Genomic DNA, 15824 nt, shown 5'->3' on the forward strand with positions numbered 1-15824 from the left:
GCATACTTTCTGACAGCTTAAAAGTGAAAGTTACTGTTGTGTAATGCCTGCATGGGCCTGCTAATAAAGCACTGTAATACTCTACTCGTCCTTGACTACCCAAAACATAACAAAACCATAAATTCTTAGTTAGATTAGGAGATTCTAAGTAAAAGTAATACAATGCCAGCTGTAAGAGTTAAATTTTCTGTTAAAACCAAAACTGAAATAAATAACTAAAAGATGATCTATATATATTCTGTGAGTCAGAACCATCCTGTGGTTAAGTCAAAATACTTACCTAAGTACTGAAACACCATTTTTTGATATACTATATTATTTTTATTTATTTTAAGAATTCATAGAATGGTCTACTTTTTGTAAGATCTTTTTAAGTCCCAAAAAGTCTTTTCCTTTTTTAGGAGTGATAGCGTGCAAAAGTCCTTTAAAACATTTTTTGGGTAACCGGGTTTCCCCCTACATTTTCTAACATATGAAACACAAACTAGACAGTGGGCTCATGTGTAGGGCATTATAACAACTCTATTTTCTTTATTAAGATTCCCTGGGCTTGTGTAATGTAATGTATTTGCTGCAACATATACGTCCATTCAACTTTTGATTTCCTGCTGTATGCAAATTAGCCTGATCAAAGACCTTGCGCTAGACATAATTGAACGCTAGACCATCTTCTCTTTGATTGCCGATGTAACACTAGCGAAAATTTGCCAGAGTTCGGCTCCCTGGACGCAACTTCGCATTTTAGTAAATTAGCGTTGTCTGAGCAAATTTTCGCCTGGCGATGGGTGCGAATTAGAATTTTTGCAGGTTAGTAAATTTCCCTCATGGTGTTTCCAAGAGACAACCGACAAGGGCTTGCAGTGAAGCTTTCAGTTGCTTGCCTATTGTTTTTACGTATACTTTTGAGCTGTTGTTTATCTAGAAGAGCAAATTTGCTTTACCTTCGTATCTCACCATGGTCTACAGGTTGGGTCATTCAAAACAAACTTAGCCACACTCATACACTTATACTCTGCTGCAGTTGTTGTAGGGTGCTTTAAATGAGATCTAAACCCCCCCTCTCGATGTACATTAGTTTAAAATAATCCCTTTAAAAAAAATTGACCTTTAAACGCTGAGAAGTGCAGGGAAGCTCCCGGTCCCCATCTTCCGGCTCTTCGTATCGTCTTCACTCTTTTCGCCGACACAAAGCCTGCCGGAGCATGCACAGTTAGACCAAGTCAAGAATTGGCTTCAACTGCACAACTGCGCAAATCAGCGCTGAGACGCGTAGACAATATGAAGAACCGGAAGATGGAGACTGGGAGCTCTGCTGCACTTCTGTGCATTTAAGGTCAGATTTTTTTTAAGGGTTTTTTTTAAACTAACATGCGCAGTTGGGCCAAGTCAGGAATCGGCTTCAACTGCACATGCGCAATTCAGGGCTGAGACGCGAAGACAATATGAAGAACTGGAAGATGGCCACCGGGAGCTCTGCAGCACTTCTCAGATTTTTTTTAAAGGTTTTTTTTTTTTTTTCACTCAACAACTTTGTTTTACATTTTCCCCAATGATCCATTTCTGCTTTTGTATAAATATTTATAACACAGTATTTGCCTGTCAAGCAAGACACATGTGCTTTCAAGGCTCTGAACCCAGCGTTTCGTGCAGCCTTGCGATACTTTTGTTCTCATTTTTATATTTAGAATGTCTCCTAACTAGGAAGTCTTGCAGAGTTTTGCTCTTCTAGCCGCTATGTGCGGGACACTTTTTTAACCTCTTATCAGCTACTACTGTATGTCTAGTCTTTTTAAAATGTTAAGAAGTTTTTGAAGCACTATTAGTTAGAATATTATTAGAATATATATAGCCTTATTAAAACTAGTTTTATACTTAGTGTGGCCACCCAGTGATGCTCCTGAGTTTACTAAATGGAAAATGTGTAATACTGTGTTGTAGACTTTATGCCCCCAAGCAACAGAACAATTCCTTTAAAATGCATCCTGTATTTATAAAGCTTGAGGCAAAACATAAGAAATAGCTCAGAGCTCTCCTAGCATGTACATTCAATATGCAAAAGTTCTTGATTCCCTTGTAAAAGTGGGTCGTCCAGAAAAACATGCCTATTAACACCAGGATTCACACCAATCTGATCTCTGAAAGTTATAATGCAAATTTTGCATTAGAAAAATGGAAACGCTTTATCAAGGACAGCACCCTTCTACTGAAGACAAAACAGTTCATCTGTGGTTTGCATGTGAAAGAGTGGAGATGTTTTAGGGGGTGCATGTGTTGCTCATAATAGTTCCTTGATTTACATTAAAATGTTATAACTTGCTTTCACACTTATGCATTCCTGTACAGGTTTAGAACCTCTTATCTGGAAACCTGTTATTAAAGGGGACCCGTTACCCTAAAAAATTATTCCCAATCCTATTTTATCACATTAGGCAAGCTAAATGAACTTTAATTACACTATAAAAATTATTGCAAGGAGGTAGGAACCATTTTGTGGACACTGTTATTAAAGGGGAACGAAACCTAGATGGCGCAAAAACCCTGCCGACTAGGTTTACTTCCCCTTTAAGACAAGTCTCGCATTATCTCAAAATCTTATTTTTGCACCAGAATGGGGGACCTGATGTCCATCCCCATGCCCTGGCTACATAATTAAACAGTGAAGAGAACGGGGGAATGTGGGGAGAGCAGTGACATCTAGGAAGTGCTGAATGGAAAGTGAAAGTAATTGTCTGACCCGCCTCTATGCCAAAGGCATAGAGGAGGGGCAGTCAATATTTGATTGACAGCTGAGATTCTTAAATGTGTTTACAACTATGAATGCTTTAATTAAAAAAAAAAGAATTTGGATTTCATGTTTAATTTAAAAAGGACTTTTATTATACAGCTTCTTATGTCTGGGTGACAGGTCCACTTTAAGAAAGTTCTAAAATGCAGCAAAGCCATTTCCATATATGTCCTATGAAAACAAGTTTTTGGTAAAATCTATTTACTTTTTTCCCTCCATTATAATAAGACAAAGCCGTGTACTTGGGTGTAGCTGAACTGGCACCAATTCCACATCATTTGAGTTTTAGGGGCCGATTCACTAACTTCGAGTGAAGGATTCGAAGTAAAAAAACTTCGAATTTCAAAGTGTTTTTTGGGCTACTTTGACCATCGAATGGGCTACTTCGACCTTCGACTACGACTTCGAACTAAAAATCGTTCGACTATTCGACCATTCGATAGTCGAAGTACTGTCTCTTTAAGAAAAAACTTCGACCCCCTAGTTCGCCATCTAAAAGCTACCAAACTCAATGTTAGCCTATGGGGAAGGTCCCCATAGGCTTTCCTAAGTTTTTTTCATCGAAGGATATTCCTTCGATCGTAGGATTAAAATCCTTCGAATCGTTCGATTCGAAGGATTTTATCGTTCTATCAAAGGAATAATCCTTTGATCGTTCGATCGCACTATTCGCGCTAAAATCCTTCGACTTCGATATTCAAAGTAGAAGGATTTTAATTCCCAGTCAAATATCGAAGGGTTAATTAACCCTCGATATTCGAACCGTTGTGAATCGGCCCCTTAATGTTTACATTTTTGTCTAAATAAACCACTTAACTGAGCAGTTCGTGGGAAAAATATTCTAGCAATGTTTCTTCTACATTTATATATTCCGTCCATTTCAATGGAAATTATGCTTTGCAAGTAGTTGTCTGGCAGTTAAAAAATGCACCGTGTTCCAGATTATTGACATATCTAAAATTCAGGTCCCAATTAGTCCAGATATCTTTTATTGCTGGTTTTCTCATTATATAAATGTATGATGTCCAAACATTCCAGTAAGGGGCTATATTTGCAATATTTGTCCCTATCCCATTACCCTTCTACCCCACACAAACTCACATACACTGAAATTAGAAAGGCTGCAGCTTCATTTATTAACATTAATACAACTAGTAGTAATTTACCATTGATATCAGCAACTGTTATACACATAGGGGGTTATTTACTAAACTCTGAATGCAAAAATCACAAATAGTTTGTGATTTTTTTTTCTAAGTCCCAATGATTTTTTGATGTGCGCTGGGTTTCGTGAAATACCCCAAAGTATTCTGAGTTTTTGGGTAAAAATTACGAGAAAATCGGATGAAAAAAACCCGAACAAATTGTGAAAATCTTTTTTCCCGCAAAGCAAATTTTCGGCAAAATGTAATAATAAATAAGTGTTAAAAACCAGAGCAGATTTGATCGGAGTTTGTAGCAGAAAATATTGAGATAAATTCAGCAACCGCCATAGTGAGCTAAACAGGTTTATGTACAGTAACAATTTGCCACTGAAGGCTGTGCGGCAGTTATCAAACTTGCAATAACAATATTATCATGGACATTAACACCTGAACAACCCAATACTAAGCCTGCAACTAAGCATCTGCCTCTAAAGCTCCATTCCAGCTCTGCCTACTGTGCCCTTTACCCCCTCAAGCCTAGTTACAGGCCTGCCCCTCCCAAAGACACCTGCCCCATAATTTATTTACTCAACTTTCTGACTTCATCAGGGGAGCCTGACCTCTCCACCAGAGCCACGAGCAAGCTGGTGGGGAGCTGTCTTCTCTGCTGCTCTCTACCTCTTTATGTTTCTTGCCTATATACTGTACCCTTGCTGCCTTAGAAATTACATCTCCCATCACCCCCCACCTATTACACATTCTGGTCCTTATAAAATTCTCCACTCATGGTCCCTGCTGCTCCACCTGTTCCAGTCTCACTCTTCGGGCTCGCTGGATGTCACCAGGATCACAAGATAATCATCTTGTGATGTGCTGGAATCCCAATGAGGCCGTACCATAAATTTTTGGAATACAACACGTCACCTGGGCCATCATATCTGCAACATTGGCCATAGGCAGCAATGCAGATAAAGAACTCAACATTTCTCCAGCCACTCACTGCTCTGGCTACAGGCTTTTGGGACAGCTGATATCATTTTAGGGTTCTTTCTAGTTGGATTTGAGTATATTTGCTTTACTGCTTGAGTATCTTTGTATGTTGAATGTTTCCTGAGCCCATTCAGTCTCTGGTCTACTGTTTTCTGTACATAATACATAATAACAATGTGGGCCAAAGATGACTAAAGACAGCTTTCCTGAATGTTTCATGCATTTAATAGACAAATTGCATTTGTGGTTTTGTGTTTTTTTTTGTCTTATATGTTGGTTTTCAAGGTGTTATATAAACCACCCACACAATGTAGATTGTATTTTCCATTGCTTTCTGCACAACGCAACATTATCGTTAAAGATTTGAGTATTATCCAAAAGCAAGTCTTGGCATCCAGTAAAATAATCTGTCAGCCAATAATATGAGTATACATCTCTCCTGCCCGATTCAGTGGCTAGTACCAGTTATGACCCCGGCCAGTGTCATGTAACACTGTAAACCACTACATTCTGTAACTTGCTTCTAGCAACTGCCACTTCCTGTGCAATGTTTTATATACATCTATTATACACCTTTACTGAGCACATGCAGAGAAAGGAAAACCACACACAATATGACAAGCAGAATGATTGAAAAATATTTTGCTGGCTTTGCTATCTATGGCTATGATTTAATGTATGTGGACCACAAACAAAGCTACTACTGTATCTACAGTATACAAGAAGGTAATTGCTATGGGGGTAAGCAAAAAGGCCACCATAATAAAAAGTGCAGGGTACAAATGACCCTTGTTAACTTCTATTGCACCCCCTTTGATCTCAGTTTGGTATTTTTTGGACCTCTAAGTCTACTTTTTTAAGCCTCTTGCAATGAGTTCTATCAGTTCAGTGAGACGTCGGTTCTATGGCTGTTGATATTTTGGAGGTTAGGCACATTGGTTCAGACTAATCTCTTGAAAGTGAGAAACTTGGCATTTTTTTCCATGTGACCCTCTGTCCGCAGTTTTCAGCTCTACACAATGATTGATGGGCAGTCCTAAATGTCATGTATACATGTTGCTACCAGTACAAGATAACCCTATGAGAATAAGATATAACACTCACAATTGCATGGAGCATATAAGAAATACATAGATTAATTGATATTTGAGTTGGAGTTGCTGTTTCACAGGAGTCATGCACCCTGTAACTGAAAGAAGAGTCATAATAGCTAAAGAAGTGGCAAACTGGAAAGTACTATGTGTGTGAAGGGATCACAAGAGAGCAGGAGGAGTTTGGAAATCTTTGGCATGTCTTACTAATACTAAGTAAAACCATATCAAAACATTTAATTGCCAAATAATGACAAAACAACTCTCCCAGCAGGCCATCAACCAATACAGCCTCACAGGGGTAATAATTCTTTATTGACTACCGGAATCACTTGCTACTTATTGCTTTCCAAATCATATATGTTTTTTGTAGAAACGCATCAAACTAATTTTGAGCCTGATCGATGGTGCCAAAGTGCCGGATGTATGAATTGGGCATGTTTTGCAGATGTCTTTTGTAGTATGAGAGACTATCACTAGTGATGGGCGAATTTATTCGCCAGGAGCGAATTCACGGCGATTCCTGTGATTCGCCGTCGGCAAATAAATACGCAAAACCATCACGAAAAACAGACGCCGGCATCAAAAACAGATGCCAGCGTCAAAAATGAGATGCCAGCGCAGTTTTGCTAATTTTTCACAGTTTCGCGAATTTTGCGGGAAGTTCGTGAATTTTTCGGCAAAACGCCCCAAATTCGTCCATCACTAACTATCACTACTCATGAACTATGCCCCTTATTTTTTAAACGTTAGTAAAAGATACACCTTCCCCACATCCATACTGGTCATAATGGTCATTTCTGCTCAAGTCATGAGCTTTATCTTAAATGCACAAAATACTGCTCTTAAGATTGCCTTGGCACACTTTGCTATATACCCAGTAATATTATAGGTATCTTTATTTTGTTTAACAAAGGCAGGAGAATAACACCCAGGAGATCCCTTTCTCTCAAAGAATGTACAGGATTATACTTTTATTTCTTTGAACTGCAGATGGTACAGACTTAATTGGTACACTTGGCAGACACAATTTGCTGCTGTTTAGGTTATTAGCATTGATGTACAGTAGAATTAAAGTTTGCCACTTCTGTAGGTAAATGTTCCAGTATGTTAATTTAACAATTGGTTTGTCTGATTTATGTTTTATATGTTTCTTCGCATACATAATAAGTCCTCAACACAATACAATGAATATATCCATAAAAGGATCAAAGCAAAACCGATCATTTCACGAAATAAATCCCACATATGCAAATATGAAATTGCTCATATTGATCCACTATGTTTAGTATGTACTGAAAGAAAGGTAACATACATTATACGTTGTATGGATAAGGCTGTGATGTTCCCTTGTTACAGCTTTGCTCCCTAACAGGAAAGTGCAGGGCTGAAAATGACAATGGAGACCCTTTATAGTTAAAGCCTACTGTGCCTAGTGTCTAGAGATTGCTGTATAGAATAGGCATGAGTGAGAAATGGAGGTTCACTTCTCAGTTTAAAATGAGGGCTCTTGGTGTAACTGACTAAGAGAGACTACCCTAAAGTCATTCTCAGGGAGAGTGACTGTCCATGGAGGTTGCTGCACCTACTGAGCTTAGCCATGGGGAAGGTCTTGAGCTCCAATTGACCAGGGAGATTCCATACTGTTCGCTACCTGTTTAAAATATTTTATTTGATTTTCATATTAAAAAAATTAAATCAAAATGACAACAAATGTTATGCAGATGAAGAAACTGTTCGCTACCAAGCTGAAAGATGTCCAGGAGGTGATCAATGCCACTGTGTGCTTCAGTGATGCTTGTGAACCTCTATGTGCCAACCTCTGTTAGTAGATCATTATTGGGAGGATTTAATCATTGAATAGTCAGTGCATACATACTACCAGCATTCTCTTCAATAGAGCACGCAAGAGGAACATATCTAATCTGCCCACAGTTTCTCTTCTTCCTTGGGGATTCATCTTTAGGTGAAACCCAGGTGGGAAACGATCAAGTCCTATTCTTTCATCTTGCATGTAAATTTTGAGCATCAAAAGGCGAACAAAAGGTTTATGGTAGAAATAGGGGCAAATTCACTAAAGGGCGAAGTGACTAACACGGGCGAAGATTCGCCAGCGTGATGTCATTTCGGTACTTTGCCAATTTGCTAACGGTCACTGGCATAACTCTGCTAAAGAAGGAGATAGACTCTAGCGGTACTTCGCTCCCTAACGCCTTGCGAATTTGAGATCTGGCGTATGGACAAACTACGCAAATTCACTAAGATGCAGATTTTACTGAACGTTACCCTATTGCGCCAGACTTGCCTTCACCACCTCAGACCAGGCGAAGTGCCATAGAGTAGATAGGACTTCCCAAAAAAATAGCTGGATAGTCCCAAAAACGCTGGCGTCTTTTCCTTTTTCAGGGTGATAGGCTGAAAAAGAGTGTAAATTTTTGTTGGGGGTAACCGGCTTCACCCCTTTATATCCTAACATATGGCACATAAACTATACACTGGGCTCATGTGTTGGGCAATATAACAACTTTATTTTCTTTTATTAAGGTTCCCTGGACTTGTGTAATGTAATGTAATTGCTGCAACATATACGTCCATTCAACTTCCCGTCGTATGCAAATTAGCCAACGCTAGCGCAACTTCGCTTTGCTTGGCGCAGTAAGGGTAGCACAATTTCGCCAACATTCGGTGCTCTGGACGAAACTTCCGAATTTTTGTGAATTAGCGTTGTCCTGGTGAATCTACGCCTGGCGAAGTGTTGTGATGTGAGCGAAGCTGTCGCTGTCGAATTATCGGAAATTTGTAAATTTGCCCCATAGAGTGGTTCTCAGGCTGAACTTTGAAAAAAAAACACTACTCATTTCAGGTTTTGAAACAAAGAGGTGTATATCAAGCTTGTCTGCATTTATAGAAACAAGACTTTATGGGTTGTATAATGTTTAATTCCTCGTTGGCGGGGTTTAGATAAATTGCGTATACGGTGGGAATCCTTCTGCTGTTTCTGTTGTGTGCCTACTACTTAAATTTCCTAACCACGATCAAATATATATATATATATATATATATATATATATATATATATATATATATATATATATATGTATATATATATATATATATATATATATATATATATAGATATATATATACAGTATATGTATATACAGTATTATATAATAGGTATGAAGAAGCACTCAGGTACTCCATAGATGGTGAAAAATGTGTGTGTCTTAATAAAGGTCTCACAAGGAGATCAAAAGGTTGACCAATACATTTGGAAAGGGCCTTTTGTCCAATTAACATAAGTGTACCTCCAACTGGACTATTTATATTTATTTTTATATAATAAATATATTACTAATATATATATATATATATATATATATATATATATATATATATTATTGTGTATTTAAAGCAAATGCTGAAGGCTGAAAAAGAACCACGTACAGAGTACGTAATCTATTAACAGAGGAAGAAGTACAATTTAACCACAGGATGGCGTAGAGCCGACAAGCTAAAAGGTAGAGATCATTAAATCTGTTGAAATGTTTTTTCCCTGCAGTAATAAATAATGGGGTTTTGATAAAACCTCTAATGATTTCTTCAGAAATGTATTTTGTGAATATTTTGCTTTGTAACCTTTCAGAATTCCTCTTCCTCTGTTGTTTTGCATGTGAAAGAGACCCAGACACCTGCAGACTTGTTGGATTGTTTGCCCTAGAGCTCTTCACAAGCTCTTGAGCATCTGTGGGCTCTTGCGTGTGTTCTATAGCAAAAAATAATGATTATGGTTAGATCTGATGCCTCATGCTGCACACAGGTAGCGGCACTCAAGGCACGGCAAACATAGAGTGAAACATCTGTGGTTTACCGAGTCAATTGGAAATCAAACATATAATTTCGGAGGCATGCTTCTTCATCAGGATGAAAGGAAATGCCCCCAAAAAGTTGTGTTTGATTTGGCAGTACCTATCATCTTTGTATAGTGTCATGCGACAGTGCAGTTGTCTGGGAGTACTGGGCACCAGGCAGCATTTATAAATGAGCACATAAGGGCACATGTTATTATGCTAGGGCAGGTGCAGGAGACTGCTAAACAGATTTCCCATTTATAGTGCAATCCCCTAAAGTTTAGCCACTGAAGTGTCCCTTAGTTATACAGGAGCTGGGCTCCTCTTCCTAGATATACGCATGACCCCTTATCTTTCCCTAGTTTGGCTACTAGGTGGCAGAATGCTATGGTATGTAATTTGCTCAGGGTCCATTTTGCCAGTCCCTTACCTGAGCAGGCAAAAAGGGTGCAGTGGAACCTAGATAGGTCAGGCCTAGCAGGATTCTAGTCAATAAGTAATTGAAAAGTATCCTAGATGATAAACAAACAAGATTTAAAACAAGATTTAAAAAAATATGGGACCCATGGATACAATATACTGTATTGCCCCCGGTGTCAGACTGGCCCACCAACATACCAGGAAAACTACTGGTGGGCCCAGGTGTCAGTGGGCCATCATGTTGCTAAACATTTGGCCTATTTCATGGCCATTCCCCATTTCTATAAGAACAAAGAGGCTAAATAGTTGGAATTATAGATTATAGAATGAAAAGAAAAGAAACTAGGAGAATAGAGGCTGAGTGAGGAGAGGAAGAATAATAGGACTGAGAGTAGGCCCCTGGCCAAAGGTTTTTTGGTGGGCCCCTGGAGTCCCAGTCCAATATTGTCCTCTTGTATAACCCATGCCCTCCTCTCCAGCTAAATAAAGGATAAGGGAAATGGATATGGGTTAGTGAGCAAATAAGAGCTAAGCAGGATTACTACCTATCATCCCCACTCAACATTGAATAGGGAATGGGCACTATTTTACTGACATGCTTCCCAACGGAGACAATCACAAACATGACAGCATACAACGCTACGACCCAGAGACGAGCTAAAGGAGGCACCTCATTAAGTTGTTTGATGGTTTTGTTTCTTTATTAAGTTTTGATTGTAAACTGCTTAATCACAATCTGGAAATCCTTCTCTTCTGGGGTTCATAATCTCGAATGACCTCAGGACTTGGTTACTGGAAATAATCCCAATACCCCGATCTCCTAACCACACTACCTGGATCATCCTTTGAATAACGCGGGACTTGGTAAATGTCAAAGGAAATGTAAAATTTACTGATATTTTCATGAATAATCGTGTAAAAAAAAATTTATGGTTTAATTTCACCTTGTAATCTTTCATTTTTAATAAATGTTTAAAACTAAAAATAAATAAATACATTGCTGCTGAATGTAGGCAGTAGTGATGGATAGGCTGGACCAAAGTCCGCAGGACCCATGGGTGGGTTCAGACTGACCTGCACACAATGTCTTAGTGCTGCAGGCAGAACTTTAGCCTAAATCCACCTCACTCAATCTTCTACTGCCCCACTTCTGCCTCTGAGCATGTTCTGTTATATACTCGCATGTTTTAGTAATGCCAATGTATTTTGAAAGTGAACAAATTTATAAAGGGAAAAAAATATTTTTATCCTATTCTGTCCTATCGATATGATACACATATGGGACCTATTATCCAGAATACTCAGGACTTGGGGTTTTCTGAATTAGGGATCTTACCGTAATTTGGATCTCCAAACTTTGTCTGTTAAATATATTTAAACATTAAATAAACATTAAATAAACCCAGTAGGGTTATTTTGTCTTTAATAAGGATTAATTATGTCTTAGCTCAAGTACAAAGTACTATTCTATTATTACAACATGTTTCAGCATTTTGAATTATTTGATTATAATGGAGTCTATGGGATATGACCTATAGCTTTCTGGATAACAGGTTTGTGGATAACGGATCCCACACCTTGGTGATTAGCCCCCAACACACCCAGATTCAACATAGATAAATACTTGCATTTTCGTTCATCTATTTATAACAGCTAAACTTTCCACAAAGCATTTCAACATAGGGTATAATTTTCAGTGCTGAAAGTGAAACAAGTTCCACCACATTCTCTATTGAGGGAAATATATATTTTTCAGTTATAGATGTAAAGATATATACAATGCCATATATGTACTCTGCCCTTCACAATGCCATAATGTCTAAATAGTAACAGTAACAAACTAAGATAGCATGATCACATATAAGGATATATGCCCAAAACTCACATTCTGATGAATTGCCTAGAATATATATTCTTAGAATACACAAGAGTCTGTATAACCTGGAAAGTATATCCTTATCAAAGGTGACATGTCTCACAATGATATTAGTTCATGTTGGAGAAGGTGCAGATCCTCCAGAGAGAAGAAAAGAAATAGCTGGAGATAAAGTGAATTCATAATGTGAATATTGAACAGTGCTGTGATCTGGAAGAAGTACTCATTCCTAGGTAATACTTTATATTTTGTTATTCTATGTTTATAACATGTTTATATGCATTAAAGAAAAGCTAAACTGACCAATAATATTTTGGGGCTTTTAGGCTCCTTTTAGCCGTCTCACCCAAACCAGGTTAGGTTCTCTGCTTCACTACTCAGAAACCATGTTCTAATATCTTGCCTCATCTGGGGCTCTAAGATGGACAGAGTAAAGTGGTCAGTTATGTACAAGGAGCCCCCAAAGGTGCAAAAGGTGTTCCTGTTATCCCCACCCTTCTGAGGGGTTTCTTTGTGTTTAATTGCATTCGCTAGACGATCACAGGCAGTATAAGGACTCTGCTGGCAGCTCCATGTCCCACTTTTTTCTTTTACCAATCTGAGATGGAACAAATGGGACTTACAACTGGAACACCCCTTGGTTTTACCTGGATGTTACAAAGTGTGTGGGGAACACCAAGTGGAGGGAGTCAAACTCAAGATCAGAGCCAAGGATGCGTTGGAGTATATTCAAGGGCTCCCTGAAGACACCACAAAGACTGTCTAGGAGAATGTCTCTGCACACAGACTGACTAACAAGCTCAAGGATGGCTATTCAAGGTGGAATTCCCCTTAGGGCCTTCATACAGGCTCTGCTTGATGCCCTGGAACAGAAATTGTGTGCCTGTGACTCTCTAACTGTGTGACATGTGACTCTAACTGTGTGCCCAGGAACTTCCTTACTCACCACGCTGTGATTTATGGATTATTTCAGGGCACCCATACAGAAGGGGCAATTCTGGAAGCCTGGCTCCTTATGAACTGTGTTAAGGACATTTTGTGTTTTTCCAGGAATGACCTCATCCTAAGGAGGGAGAGGCACATCCAAGACTGCTGCAGACTGAGGAAGAAGAGGACTAAATCCTATCTCCTTCTTCCCATCCTCCCCTCATTGTGTTCAATTTTGGTGGAAAATAAAGCTTTTTTTCATAAAAAAAAAAAAGATCGAAGCAAATTGTCTGCTTGTTTGGATATACATATGGCTTTGAACTAGGCTATCTGTATACTATACAACCAGCGTTTCTGGATGCAAAGTTGACCACAGGGACACAAAGGAGTGATTTGCATGTCTCCGCCCTTATGTCAGAGTTAAAATCTAATTATGGATATTGAGACAGCACTATGTGTTTTCTAATTTGGACGGCGCTGCTCCATCTTCTTCTAGCCAGCTGCTATGTTTGCATGGTCTATTTTGGGTTGAGTGAAATCCCTTTTTCTGGTTTGCCCAATTAAGCCCAATGCACAGGTGTGCTTTATCTGAATTTCTAACACTGTGGTTACTTTGTATAAGAATAAAGAGCATTTTAGAAGGGGCTACACCACTACTGTGCTTGCACTCTTGTATTGTGCAAGTGCAAATCAGTGAGCACAATAAAGAGAAGGAAGTGGGATTAATGGAAGTGGCAGTAATGGATTGTTGTCTGATAATAGGTTGATGGAGGCTCAGTCACAACAATACAGTGCTAGCTAAAATGAGGTATCCAGTATTTAAGCAGTTGTTACCCTACTAATTTATGGAATTCAAAACAGCATCACCAGCTGTTCATTTTTAGCCAACTGGCCATACTTGGGTAAAAAACATTGTGAAAGTGCCCCGAAGAACAGTCTGAACAATTTTGAATTAATATTTTTTGAGAGTTTACATTTCCTTTAAATGTGAGGATGGATCAATGGCCATAATTTCCAGTTATATTAAATGGATATACCATTAAATTGGTAAATGCATGTTTGAGCCTCAGTATGTTTGGTAGTTACTCAGCACATCAGCTCCTGTTGGTTTATTTAGTGGGTAAGTCCATCATGTAATGTTTATGATACAATAACAAAGACAATGTCCTAAAATTATAAAACCTATTTTCATAGTACCCTTGATTTGAGCAATGTGGTAGAATTCAGGGAGATATGTTGAAGGTAACGTACTTCGCCACCATCTATTGTTATGTTTTTTTCCAACAACGACCACCATGATCAGCATATGTTTTCATCCTGTTCTTTGTGTAGAATACTAGCCTGAGACCAGTAAGGAATTATTTTCCTATTGGTAAAGCCTAGGTAAGTATGATGAAAAATAAATGATGTTTGGGTTGATCCCTTGTTGCTGTATTAAATGGCTTGAGTGTAGTACTGCCACAACTTTCTTGGAGCAGCTGCAAGATCCACAATTGAGATCTCTGACTTGAACCCACTAGTACTGATTTGATCCTGTTTCAAATTCTGTCTATCTGTCTGTCTGTAAATGTACAGTGGGGATAAATTAAAAAACCCTGCTTAATGTCATTAATATTAAATGCAGTACAAGTACAATTCTCCTGTTTTATGACAGATAGTTAGAAACATCTTTCATTTAAAACTGTAAGTTTTAAAACAATACTGGACAATGTTTGTTATGTTTTGGGTAGCCGAGGATGAGTAGAGTATAACACTGCTTTATTAACAGTCTCTCATGCAGCCATTACACAACAGTAACTTTCACTTTTACTTTTAAGCTGTGTGAAGTATGCACAGTATAAGTCTGACATCTACAGGCCATTTGTATGAACACCACTATGTTTCAAGCCAATAGCAAAACCCATTAAAGGGGAACTAAAGTCTAAAGTAGAACAATGCTAGAAATGCTGTATATTTGTGTACTAAACATAAACAGGAACTTACTGCATCAGAAGCCTAATAAAACAAATGATTTATGCAATCATGAGCAGGAGGAACACCCAACTTCCACCCGTTGCTGATCTATAACTCGGTGTATAACATTATTATATAGGATTCTCTATAACTATACCAATCACTATGGTCTCTATATTGACATGTTCACCTTGGTGGAGCGAGAGCTCAGCTAACAAGTCTACTCCAGTGTCTGGGCACAAGTTCCATAAGCTAACAGGTAAAATAGTACAATGATCTTCTGGAACTTGCTTGTGCACCACTATTGAGGTCTGACACCTTCATGGTATCATTTTCAACTGTCCTAAAAGGAGAAGGAAAGGTAGAATAACCGTGGGATGCCAAGTTGCCAATTGAAGCTGGGGGCATGAGAGGTGCAGAAATTGACCGAGCTTTTAGACTGGGAGTAGGTCCCTTTGATCCAATTTTTATTTTTTATCCCTTGTTTGTTAAATAATTGCAAGACCCCTGTTTGGCATCATTAATGTAAAGTGCTAAGTAACTTGCTGGTGCTATATAAATACATGATGATGATGATGATTGAAGAAGTTCTGCGTTGCACATGCGCTCACCAAGAACTGTGCAGGGGATGCCTGGGTCAAGGAACATACCGTTAGCACCAGTAAAGTTGCCCTTAAAAGAAAAGAAGTGCCAGCCCGAGGTAGATTGATTAGAATCAATAGGGGGTAGCTAATAACTCTGGCACCCCAAAAGTGATTCTACCTTTCCTTCTTCTTTAAAGAACTA

Source organism: Xenopus laevis, chromosome 7S, assembly GCF_017654675.1.
Source record: "Xenopus laevis strain J_2021 chromosome 7S, Xenopus_laevis_v10.1, whole genome shotgun sequence".
In the NCBI taxonomy this organism is placed as follows: Eukaryota; Metazoa; Chordata; class Amphibia; order Anura; family Pipidae; genus Xenopus; species Xenopus laevis.